Below are 12,292 nucleotides of genomic sequence, written 5' to 3'. Positions count from 1 at the left end.
AGAGGAGTGAATAAATGTGTGTTTGTGTGTGTACTACATTCAGGCCAGTGTATCCTGCTGTAGCTGTGGCTGTGACTAATGTTTATTTCATAAGTTACTGTGGTTTCCATGAACACAGATTAGCTGCTGCGCTGCTCAGGAGAGCGAAGGTGGTTTTACGGCTGTTAAACATTTAAATGTGAGGATTTCACCTGCTGCTGTGATCCGCAGAGTCTTACAGAGAGAGCAACAGTGGGATGAGCTGGAAGAAAGCTCATTTACATTAAGGTGTTAGGATATGTTTTCTTATCTGCTGCAAGTTAGAGTGAGTTCAGGAGCACAAAGTCTGTAGCTACTTACACAGAAGAAAACAAGTGTAGCAGAGGCAAAAATAAAAACTTTTTTTTTTTTTTTTTTGGCCTTTATTTGACAGGACAGCTGAAGAGAGACAGGAAATGCGGGGAGAGAGCGGCGGAAGACGTGCAGGAAATGGTCGCGGCCAGGAATCGAACCAGCAACCCCTTTAACGAGGACTGTAGCCTCTGTATGTGGGGCGCTTAGATCGCTAGGCCACCAGTGCCCCTAAATAAGCTGACTTTTGACACACTACTCTTCAGGGTTATTCTTGTTTTACTCATCCATCCATCCATCCATTTATTTCCCTCTCTACTTCCTCGCCTCGCCTCCTGATGACAACTGATAACTGTAGTTTAAAGATCCAATAAAAGCAGAAGCAGCTGAATGATACAGCTTCCTGCTGATGCTGCTGAAAACTATTTACTGGAAAAAAAAAAAAGCTTTAATTTTCTCCTCACTTGGTATTAAAGGACTATACGCACAGTCTTACATCACTGGAATATCCTTCACTTGCAATTTGGAGTGTAGTTTGACTTGAAAAGACCCTCTCTGATGGGCTGTGTGATGATAAATATTTCATCATTATCACCACTCTGTTTATTTCCTAAGTAGCAGTAGAGGGAGAGACCCGTAACTCTATATGATTACCATCAACATTAACATTTAGTATTTCCCCCATTAAGCATTTAGTGTTTACGATCTTTGCCGGGGAACGTGAGCTTTAAATATCCCGATGCAACTGGAGGTCTAAATAATGTTTATTTTATTAGGAGCGCTGCACAATCCAAAAGTTAAACCTGAAACCAAAGGACCCGAGTCAGCACTCTGAGAAAAAACCTGTTTCAAATATATCCTGATTGAATTTTGTGTATTAAAGCAAAAAACGGCTTCAGAGATGAACACGGATGTGATTACAGCAGTCCAGATTGAGATGATGGATGAGATGGAGGTGATGTAATTGCCACTTACCTGTTTCATCAAACATATCATGTTGCAGATGTTCATCCTGTCGGTCTGATCAGAGTCATCCTGTCATTGCTATTTTGTGCAGAATGCACGAGTTTATCTCTCTAAAAGGTAATAGTGTGTCATTGCTGCTGTGAGCCCGCAGGACGCTGAGATTCAGTTTGAACAAAAGAAGAAGAAAAAGGTCTCAGGTAGCCTTCAGACCACCAGAGTCAATTCTGCAGGAAGGCCCCGGGGACGTGCAGATAACAGATTCCCCCTCCCCTCAGCTCGTCCAGTTTCTACACCTGGCTGCTCTTCTTTTCTCTGCTTGATATTTTACTTTCTCAGGTTATTTTAAGGGGAAACAAATCATACGATGAGATATTCTCTGTGGCTACATTACATCATTACTGAGACTTGTGTTTGTGCAGGAGGTCCCTTACACTGTTAGCAGGATGCAGTCACATCAGGACACACTTCAGGAGAGATAGATGGTAATGTTTCATATGATGATGCTTTATCCTCTGCATTTCACTCTCCACTTCACACAGTATAAGTTTTTAAAGAAGGGAGGAAGGGATGGAAACTGCTCTGAGTGAGATTATCGCTGTGAAGTCGTGTTGCTGTTGTGTTTGAGTACCACAAACTGTGTCCCATTTACTGTGATTGTTCCGGTGGCAGATATCTCAGAGTTAGATTTCTCAAAGCTTCAAATAAAACAACTTCAACCTCTCAAGATAAACCCTGCACCCTGACCCTGAATGAGGCACGGCTCTGTGCAGATCTAAGGAAGACAGACGGGACGATCTAAGCGGTTTAGAAGTTGTCATTTTTTAGTTACAGTTTTATTCTTTAACTATAGACAAACAGAGAAGCAAGTTCTTGCATTGTGCAAACACGTACAAAGTGAACACATGCAGGAATCTCATGACCCTGTCTTACAAAAGCTTATCAGGATCAGATTATTGATTATTGCCCCTTTATTATAATGATAATAATAATCTTTATTTATAGAGCACTTTTCAAAAACTATGTTACAAAGTGCTTTACAATGCCTCAAAAGTCATGTGCAAAATAAAGAGCATTTAAAAAGAGCATACAGTTAGTGCAAGTTGAATAACTATTAAAAGAACATGACCCTGTGCAAGACACCTTGATCAAATAAAATCAGGAAATGCTCTCCAATAAAAGTTTGTTTTGAGCAATGGCTTAAAAGAGAGCACAGAGTCCGCCAACCTAATATCCATCCATCCATCTTCCTCCGCTTATCCGGGTCCGGGTCGCGGGGGCAGCAGCCTCAGCAGGGAAGCCCAGACACTCCTCTCCCCGGCCACTTCCACCAGCTCTTCTGGGAGGATACCGAGGCGCTCCCAGGCCAGCTGAGAGACATAGTCTCGCCAGCGTGTCCTGGGCCTTCCCCGCGGCCTCCTCCCAGTCGGACATGCCCGAAACACCTCCCCAGGGAGACGCCCGGGAGGCATCCTAACCAGATGTCCGAACCACCTCATCTGGCTCCTCTCGATCCGGAGGAGCAGCAGCTCTACTTTGAGCCTCTCCCGGATGTCCGAGCTCCTGACCCTCTCTCTAAGGCTGAGCCCAGCCACCCTACGGAGAAAGCTCATTTCGGCCGCTTGTATTCGCGATCTCGTTCTTTCGGTCACTACCCACAGCTCGTGACCATAGGTGAGGGTCGGAACGTAGATTGACCGGTAAATTGAGAGCTTTGCCTTCTGGCTCAGCTCTCTATTCACCACGACAGACCGGTACAGCGCCCGCATCACTGCAGACGCCGCCCCGATCCGTCTGTCAATCTCCCGCTCCCTTTTCCCCTCACTCGTGAACAAGACCCCGAGATACTTGAACTCCTCCGCCTGGGGCAAAGACTCCCCTCCGACCTGGAGAGGGCAAGCCACCCTTTTCCGACTGAGCGCCATGGCCTCAGACTTGGAGGTGCTGATCCCCATCCCCGCTGCTTCACACTCAGCTGCAACCTAATATCCGGCAGTTTATTCTACAGTTGTGGGGCCTGGACTGAAAACAACTTCCCCCCCTCTTGTTTTCAGCCAAGTTTTTGGGACCGTAAGCAGCTCTTTGCCTGAGGATTGCAGATTGAGCACTGGAGTGTAAGGTGTTAAAAGGTCAGAGATAAAACTGAGGCCGAGACCGTGCAGAGCTTTAAAAGTATCCAATGAAATCTTAAAATCAATTCTAAAACATACTGGCAGCCAATGTAGAGAAGCTAAGACAGGCGTGATGTAGTCATATTTCTTGGTTCTAGATAAAACCCTGGCAGCTGAGTCCTGGACCATCTGTAGTCTGTTGAGGGATTTTTGGTATTGTCTGTAGATTAAATGCATTTCTATTTAGTTTTGTTTAACTGTACGTCAAATGCCATCTGAGCGTGTGTGCAATTATAATTACATCTAAACATGTGTAAAGCAATTCAATTGCTTGAGTTTGAAATGTGTCACATAAATAATCATGCCTGAAAAAGGTGAGTTAACTAAGCTGTTAGTTTAGATAGAGAACAGAGAGAGGCACTCAGCCCCTAAACTGCACACCATCATCATCAACTTTAAGATGAACCTCTTCACTCAACCATCAACTGAGATCATGCTCATTCTGCAGACTGTCACTATCACGCCAACCAGCACCCTGACAGTTCAAGTCTGTAGCATCTTATTCCACATTAGTTAACATGCATCTTTAAACCATAAAGAAAATAAAGCAGCCTGCATTATTAAAGAGAGCTCCAAAGGTCAGTGTGGGTAAAAGTGCAGTGAACATGACAGATATGTTTCAGTGTTTAAAGGTCAGAGTCTGAAAGCCTCGTTCAACATGTTCATGTGCTCTCTGCTCCGTTCTATGAAGCAATGATTCAACCACAGATCAATGTGAAGCATCAGGACGTCCAAATCAAACAGTTTATTCATCCTGTTTATCTGTCAATAGAGTGAGAGTGCAGCTGTGAACTCCTCTTCATCCTCTTCCTGTCACTGATGAAGACAGAACAGGAAGCAGGACGGTGAGTTCTCTGAGCACAGTCACACGTGAAAATGAGATTAAGCTTTCAGAGGTGGAGGAGAAAGAGCATTTGTTTGCTTCCTCCCATCCTCGCTGAGAACACTCCTCACAGCAGGACCTATCACAACACGATGCACCAGCGGTTACTATGAATGGAGGTTCTCTCTTGTATGCAGACTTAGAGGAAGCCTGATTGCGTTTGTGTGTTTCAGGGAAGAAAACAGCTTAAATAATGCAGGTTCAAGGTGGTAGGAACGTGTTACAGTCATGTCTTCAGAGTCATCTCCAGGTCAAAGAAGAGGGTGCTATAGTTTCAGCTGAATAAAAACTTCAGCTCTGCAGTTTTGCAAATGTCCGTCTGCACATGCAATCAGTTTTTAGTCTTGAGCAACAGCAGATCCCTTCTTCCTGCAGTGTCCGGTCCTCTGCCACGGAAAGGCTGCAGGTTTTTGTTCCAACCGAGCGACCCGGCCGCTGAGTCCACTAATTAGACCCCTCCTGCTTTGATTGAGGGTAATTGGAGAAAGCAGGCTCTGCTGTGTTTAGTTTTGATTAAATCCCTGCAAACTGTTTGACAGTGAAAGAGTGGAGAGCAGCGGCTAAACTCTGAGCTCACACACAAAAACACTTAGCCCAATAATCAGCGTCTGGAACAGTTAATGAAATATTGAGCTCTCAGTGCTCACCACTCAAATATTCATGTGTTTCTATGAAAATGGCAGCCGTCGAAATTAAGCTGTGCACCAGATAACTGATTTACCCGAGGAGAGGAGTGAGTGTGGTTCATTGGGAGGGAGATGAAGTGAAAGCATATTAATGGATCGTTGATGCGTCATCCAGAACTTTTCACTGATAATACATGGACGCAGTCTCTCTGACGTCAGAAGCAGAGTTTGAAGTGTATCGTCGCTATTTTGGAAATGCTAACTCACGGTCAAAATCCACTATCTCCGATCTGTCACAGCACCGGATCTGATAGGTTTCTATTCTAGTCAATGTGTTAACTTCCACTGGATCCACTCCGTTGCATTCCAGCTGCGTCTCAGATACACAAGACTTCTATTGTTCCCGGATGCCGGAGCACGACGCATCAATCTCAACAGAGCAGATGGAGCGGGACAGGAAGTCAGGTTTCACCAAAACCAAATGAAAACATCCGGTTAATTTTCAGAATCAAACACTCTGTGTTATCACCAGATCGTATTTCACTTAACTACAACAACAAACCAAAGTCATGATGAGCGGAGCCAGGCCTGGAGTCAACAGGTCAGAGGTTTTCAGAGGACCAGAAAGACAACATGGATGAGGAGAGGAGGAGGAGGAGAATCCTTGATTGACATGACTCCAGCTTTCCGGCGGTCCAGCTCTGTGCTGCGTTCTGAAAACACAACCTGTGGGTGTTGTAGACGAGAGAGCACAGAGCGGGACCGGACAGACCAGATACGGATCTGGTGAAGTCCTGTGTTATTATTGACTTCAGTTTTGTGCAAGAAGCATATCAACCCTGATCAGCTGTAAGAAGCTTGAGATAGTCTTTACTTTCTGCTCCTTCCTCCTAAATGTCAGATTCACTGACCGTCTATCTTCCATGTTCAAAGAGCATTTCAGCATCTTCCTCATTCTCCTCCAACAAGCCTCACATTACCAACAAACTTAGCTAGCACTCTGTCTCTGTATGTAGCATTAACATGCATCCTGGGTGATTGTATCACAAGTGGATTTAAAGCTTAGCAGACAGTAGAGCTGCTGGTAGCTCATGATGAGCGGAGCCAGGCCTGGAACATGGATGAGGAGAGGAGGAGGAGGATCCTTGATTCAGTGATTACCGTGGGAAAACCTCAGTCACATGACTCCAGCTGTCCGGCGGTCCTGCTCCATGCTGCGTTCTGAAAACACAACTAGTGGGTGTTGATGGATAAGAGAGCATGGAGCCGGACCGCAGTGGATCGGAGATGCACCGGACATGGATCTGGTGGAAGTCCCGTGTCAACCTTACTTTCAGTCTAGCCCACAAGAGGCAAAGAGGAGGAGTGAGGCCGGCCTTAAGTCTCCTTGCTAATGAAGTATCTGACAGGAAATAAGTAACTGACGTAAAACAAGTCAAGGAGAAAACTATGGTGTCCCAGACTCTCAAGGAAATTTAGAATGAGACCCCTTTTCTGTTTAGTTAGCATGGATAAGTTTTCTGACCCTTAAGCCAGCAGAGCCAAGGAGAGTACAATCAAAGACTAGATGTTAAGATAAGTTTGGGCTCTGTAGTAGGCTATGTCACCGGCTCGCAGACCTATAAGAGGTGCTGGTAAACTGCAAACAGGAAGACACAGATCGACACGCTGTCTTCCAGGCTTTCAGCGGTGCTTGTCCGATACTGGTATTGTTTTCTTGTAATAAATGCATTACTAAACAAGCAAGCCAGTGTCAAGAAGACTCCTTCTGCATCTACACATCACGGGCGGTCAAGATATGACACTAACAGCTACAGTGTGCCGCCTGTCAGGTCAGCTGTGCCCATAATTAGGCAAGCTAACAATCAGGCTGTAAACATGTTTATTTCTGTGGTTAAGATTTTTTGAATGGGTGTGTATGTGGCTTCTGGTGCTTCCAGAGCCAGCCTCTAGTGGACGCTTGAGGAACTGCAGTTTTAAGCACTTCTACATCAGCTTCATATCTTAAGATCTCTTTTTCTTTCTTTCAAATACAGCCAGTTGTGTTCCTGAGCATCACAAGTAAAACATTTAACTGTTTCTTGGTCTGGTGTTAAAAATAACCACACAGACACCTGACGAGTGACTCATTGCTCTGAAGGTGAACAAAATCCCTGCTGGCTTCCTGAGCTCGTCTTTGCTCAGCAGCAGAGATGTGACTCAGCAGACAACAGAACATCTGAGAGCAGGTCAGGTGGAGCTTCACAGTCTCACACACTCACACACACACACTGCTCCACACACAGATCCTGCAGCAGGACGGGACAAGAGACAACAAAAATATGTGTGTTCTGTCAGGAGTGGCACATCAATAGCTTTAAGGACTTGGACTGCGCTCTGTTGTTGTTTTTATTCGGATCTCTGCTGCACACATCACCGCTTCACGTCTGCATCGTCTTCATCACTCTTTTTTCCGGGCCTGCTCTCTCTCTCTTTGCTGATTCTTCCCTCCGTCCTCTGTGGGTTTGTTTACAGTGTCAGTGATGTAACGCTTCACAGAAACAAAATGCAACTCTTCCGATCTCCTCTCAGCTAAGAGCACTGTTATCCCTGCCCTTCTTCTCCTCGTGGGCCGAAGTCACTTGTGAGCACTTGTCACTTTTCTTCACGAGCTGCCTCCGCAAGAAAAACTCTGCTGCTGTTAGCGTCCTCTGCAGAAAAGGGAGAAAGCTGATTTGGCTAGCTTCTGAGCCGTGCAGCACGACACTCCGGTTCCTCGGCCGCTGCTCAGCCAACTTTCGCTTCCTCTACAGATCGTGCCAGCGTGGAAATCAACTCTGATGGTGATTTGGGTTTTTCTGAAAGGATTCTGTTCACCACACAGTCGGCTTTCCTGCACTTCTACTAATGAGCCCCCACAGTGGTGGTGTTGTTGTGCCATCTGTGTTGAGTCTGTTTGCTTCACCTTAACAGACATATGGTACAGCATATCTAAACTTCTGCAGGTGGACAGTTTAGTATAACTCACACTTATAGAGAAACATAACCCATAGATATAAGATATAAGAGATGAGTTTCCTGCCTGTTAAATCTTAAATTCATGACTTATTCAATAACAGAGAAACATCTTCATTATAGGTGCATTTGGACCAAGAGTTCCGGGGTCTTTTAGCCCCCAGAACTACTTTCCCCTGAACTAAAAGGTTCCTGTGCCCCCATTGTTGTCTGCGTTTCGACCGCAGGGCTGAAGCCCCGGGTAGATTGTGCAAATCAGGCCAGTGACTTATTGAGAAAAAAAAAGTAACTGCACTACACCACCAGACCAGTAGAGGGCAGTAACTCAAAGAGGAATGCCATTCATCACAGATGACACCATAGAAGCAGACGGACAGGCAGGTATCATTATGAGCAACACAACAGTTAGCCTGTTAGCATGAAGAGACTCAGCTGGTCTGTTTTAGATGGTGCTATATTTCATCACAGATGGATTCACTGAATCAACACGTGAGAGGAGATAAGCGCGAGTAGCAAAGACGTTTCAACACGGCTTTAAAATCCTTTTGAACTCAAAAAGCCGTGATCGCAGAGATCGGACGGTGTTTTGGTTTAAACGGCGACCCTGTTAACTGGAGACTCTCAGCCGGATGCATCCCTCATAAACGTCTTTAGACCATCATTAAATATCTGATGAGGATATTTTGAAATCTTAATAAAAACTAAACTAGTTTGCATTCCCAGGAACTCCCTCTGTGTTTCAACAGCTGTGTAAACTCCACAAACACTGACACGTTCAGCTGAAGGTCTCCAGTTTACAGGGTCACTTCTCAAACCGGAACACCGGGAGGAGAGACGCATTCACGGTGGGCTGAGAGAAGACTACTGTTACAAGCTGCTAAATCAAGAGAATCACAGCTTCTTCTTTTGAAAAATACACACACATACAAACAAGATAGAAAAACGCCTTATGTTTGACTTCCAAGGTCATTCAAAATGAGTTTCTTTTAGATTTTCATATTTTTTGCAAGTTACAGATGTTTCCAGAAGAGTGGAGAGCATGCAATGTTTCCATGCAAAAGTCTATTTTAATAATAAATGTTATTAATGCATAAGCAAAAAGTAAATGTCCCTTTTAAAATCCTATTTTTCGTTCCTCAAATGTCTGATGGGGTTTAGAGGATCAGTTTGAGATCTTGAAATTGAGCTCTGAAGGTTTTTTGTTTCATACAGGAAGAGATAGCTCGAGGGGAACAAACTACCTCAGCAGTTTTTCAGAGGAGGCTGCCAGGAGAGCACAACAACAGATACTTCATAGGATAGCATGGATTCAAACTCAAACTGTACACAAAGACAACACTGAATGAAAATGATGTGGTGGTAACCACTGTGCATGAAAGGGTTAAGCTCCTCTGGGGAGTCAGAGGGAATCATTATACAGACCTGCACAGTGTGTGGCCTGGAACCTTAGTCGAGATATTCAGGGTCTAAATGAGCAACATTTTTAGGATAACTTCAACAATTCACTCATTTTTTCTTACCCTCTTTCCTTCCACTGTCTCTCTTTGTCTCCTCTGTTCTTCTTTGTCCTCCTCCACTTCCTGCTTTGCTTCGTGTGTCCCATCTCCTCCTGCCCCCCCTCACAGTCCTTCCTTTTACCTGAAAGACGAACACATAAATATTTCAGAGTGAGAGTGTTGTTGGAGTACAGAAGCCACTCTGATGAGTCCTTTGTGTGCCACAAAATGTGCCTGTCTGCACGTGTGACTCAGAGCCCAGTGTGACTGTGTGTGTGACTCATGTCCTGGTCTCTTTTCCCATGATGCCACTTGCCGCGACACGCGAGCATTCAAAACAAGCGAGAGGAAGATGCTGCAGGCAGCCGTGAAATCAAGAGAGAGGGGGGAGAGAGAGGAGGAGTGAGAAGAAGAGGGGAGAGAGGATGGGGAGCTGATGACAGTGCTAATTAGACATTGTTAGCGCTGCAGCACTCCAGTTTAGCAAGTGGAACATGGCAACTGTACCTGATAACATCGTGATTTTATCAAAGCAGAGGACTCAGACGGCTCTCTGAGAAGCTGAGGTGGATGAAGAGTGCGCCTGTTTTCACAAATCTCAGAGTCAGATTGTAAAAGAGTGATTTAAATAAAAAATGAAAAAGATTGAGATGAATGTTTGCTTTTGTGAAGTGGGGCAATTAATCTGCAGATATTGCTCACATAATTTAACTAACAATAAATAGATTATGAGTAGTTACTCTAAATACTGGCAGCTTTTAACGGCCAAATTCCACCAGATCAGTGCACCAGATCTGATAGGTTTCTATTCTAGTCAATGTGTTAACTTCCACTGGGTCTGCTCTGATGCATCCCGGCTAAGTCTCTGATCCAGCAGGTCGGAGTCCTCCAGATCAGAGACACAAGACTTCTATTTGTCCCCGGATGCCGGAGCACGACGCATCAATCTCAACAGAGCAGATGGAGCGGGACAGGAAGTCAGGTTTCACCAAAACAAAATGAAAACATCCGGTTAATTTTCAGAATAAAACACTCTGTGTTATCACCAGATCGTATTTCACTTAACTACAACAACAAACCAAAGTCATGATGAGCGGAGCCAGGCCTGGAGTCAACAGGTCAGAGGTTTTCAGAGGACCAGAAAGACAACATGGATGAGGAGAGGAGGAGGAGGAGAATCCTTGATTGACATGACTCCAGCTGTCCGGTGGTCCTGCTCTGTGCTGGGTTCTGAAAATGCAACCGATGGGTGTTGACGGACCAGAGAGCACAGATGGGACCACAGCTGATCGGAGACAGACCGGATACGGATCTGGTGGAAGTCCTGTGTTATTATGGACTACAGTTTTGTGCAAGAAGCATATGGACCCTGATCGGCTGTAAGAAGCTTGAGATAGTCTTTACTTTCTGCTCCTTCCTCCTAAATGTCAGATTCACTGACCGTCTATCTTCCATGTTCAAAGAGCATTTCAGCATCTTCTTCATTCTCCTCCAACAAGGCTCACATTACCAACAAACTTAGCTAGCACTCTGTCTCAGTATGCAGCATTAACATGCATCCTGGGTGATTGTATCGCAAGTGGATTTAAAGCTCAGCAGACAGTAGAGCTGCTGGTAGCTCATGATGAGAGGAGCCAGGCCTGGAGTCAACAGGTCAGAGGTTTTCAGAGGACCAGAAAGACAACATGGATGAGGAGAGGAGGAGGAGGAGAATCCTTGATTCAGTGATTACCATAGGAAAACCTCGGTTGACGGACGAGAAAGCACGGAGCCAGACCGTAGCGGATCAGAGACAGACCGGACACGTAAGCTGAGTCTTTGAAGCTAGCCAACCTGAGAGTCAGCTTTCCTTCAATGAGCAAGGGACAGCCTGATCACACACATCATGTCAAATTAATCTGAGGAACAAAGTCCAACACGTTTCACCTCTGCTTGTTGACACTGTGGCCAATAAAAAGTGAGTTTCACTTATTTATTCTGTCATTTTTTGCCTCTATTAGAAAGAACAGCTGAAGAGAGACAGGAATCATCGGGAGAAGAGAGTATAGGGAGAAAACATGCAGCAAAGGGGCCAAGACCAGGAGTCAAGCCAGCAACCACTGTGAGGACTTTAGCCTCCAGGCTAACCGGCGCCTCAGGAACAGTGACAGTCTGCGGGCACAGATGTGAGAGCAGCCTGAGGAGCTACTGGACCCCGACCATCTCTGTGCTGCCATCCAGACAACGACAGCAGAGCTGGTGAGAGCTTCTCTAAGTCACTTAAAACATAAGAGGTAGAGATAATGTTCAGTGTGTGAATCATGCATCTTATTGAAAGGCAGAATGTGAGTGTTTAAAATGAGATTATAAAAAAATCAACTCCAATAATAAAGCAGAGAGAGATTGAAAGCTTCCTTTTTTATACCTTTATTATGGCGTTTATTTAATATTTGATGAGAGCAGCTTCAAACAGATCTTTAACAAGAAGGTCACTCCCCCTTCCTCCCCCTCTGTTGCCTCTATGTCTGAGATATACCTCATCAAACGGCTCCATACGGGGGAATAAGCTGCATCTAATGCTTTAAATATTTCATGAAGTTATAATGTTAAAACGTTCCTCCAGGTTCCTGTGATATTCCCTCCTCATATCATGTGTTCTGAAGCAGCAACCTGGATAATGTGATCGCAAATCCCAGAATGCCACTCAGCTCAGCACGACATGAAACACAGCTGCACACACAGGCCTAAACCAAAGAGACGGGGACATATAGAAACTGTAAATAACAGGAAACAAGCAGGAAAGAAGAGGAGGTCGAGAGAAAGTAACATATAACTCACTCTGATGATTCA

At 45.0% G+C, this 12,292-nt stretch overlaps 1 long non-coding RNA gene across 3 annotated transcripts in view; it reads right to left on the bottom strand.

Annotated features, from left to right (window-relative positions):
- Nucleotides 1-12,292, bottom strand: part of LOC117824900 — a 208,852-nt gene that overhangs the window by 105,066 nt on the left and 91,494 nt on the right. For all 3 annotated transcript variants that reach the window (XR_004633741.1, XR_004633742.1, XR_004633743.1), the window contains exon 3: nt 9,488-9,605. This is a non-coding gene — a long non-coding RNA (uncharacterized LOC117824900). The remainder of the gene's footprint in view (nt 1-9,487; nt 9,606-12,292) is intronic.

Source organism: Notolabrus celidotus, chromosome 14 (assembly GCF_009762535.1).
Source record: "Notolabrus celidotus isolate fNotCel1 chromosome 14, fNotCel1.pri, whole genome shotgun sequence".
Lineage (NCBI taxonomy): Eukaryota > Metazoa > Chordata > Actinopteri > Labriformes > Labridae > Notolabrus > Notolabrus celidotus.
This window is presented reverse-complemented; position numbering and strand designations above follow the sequence as displayed.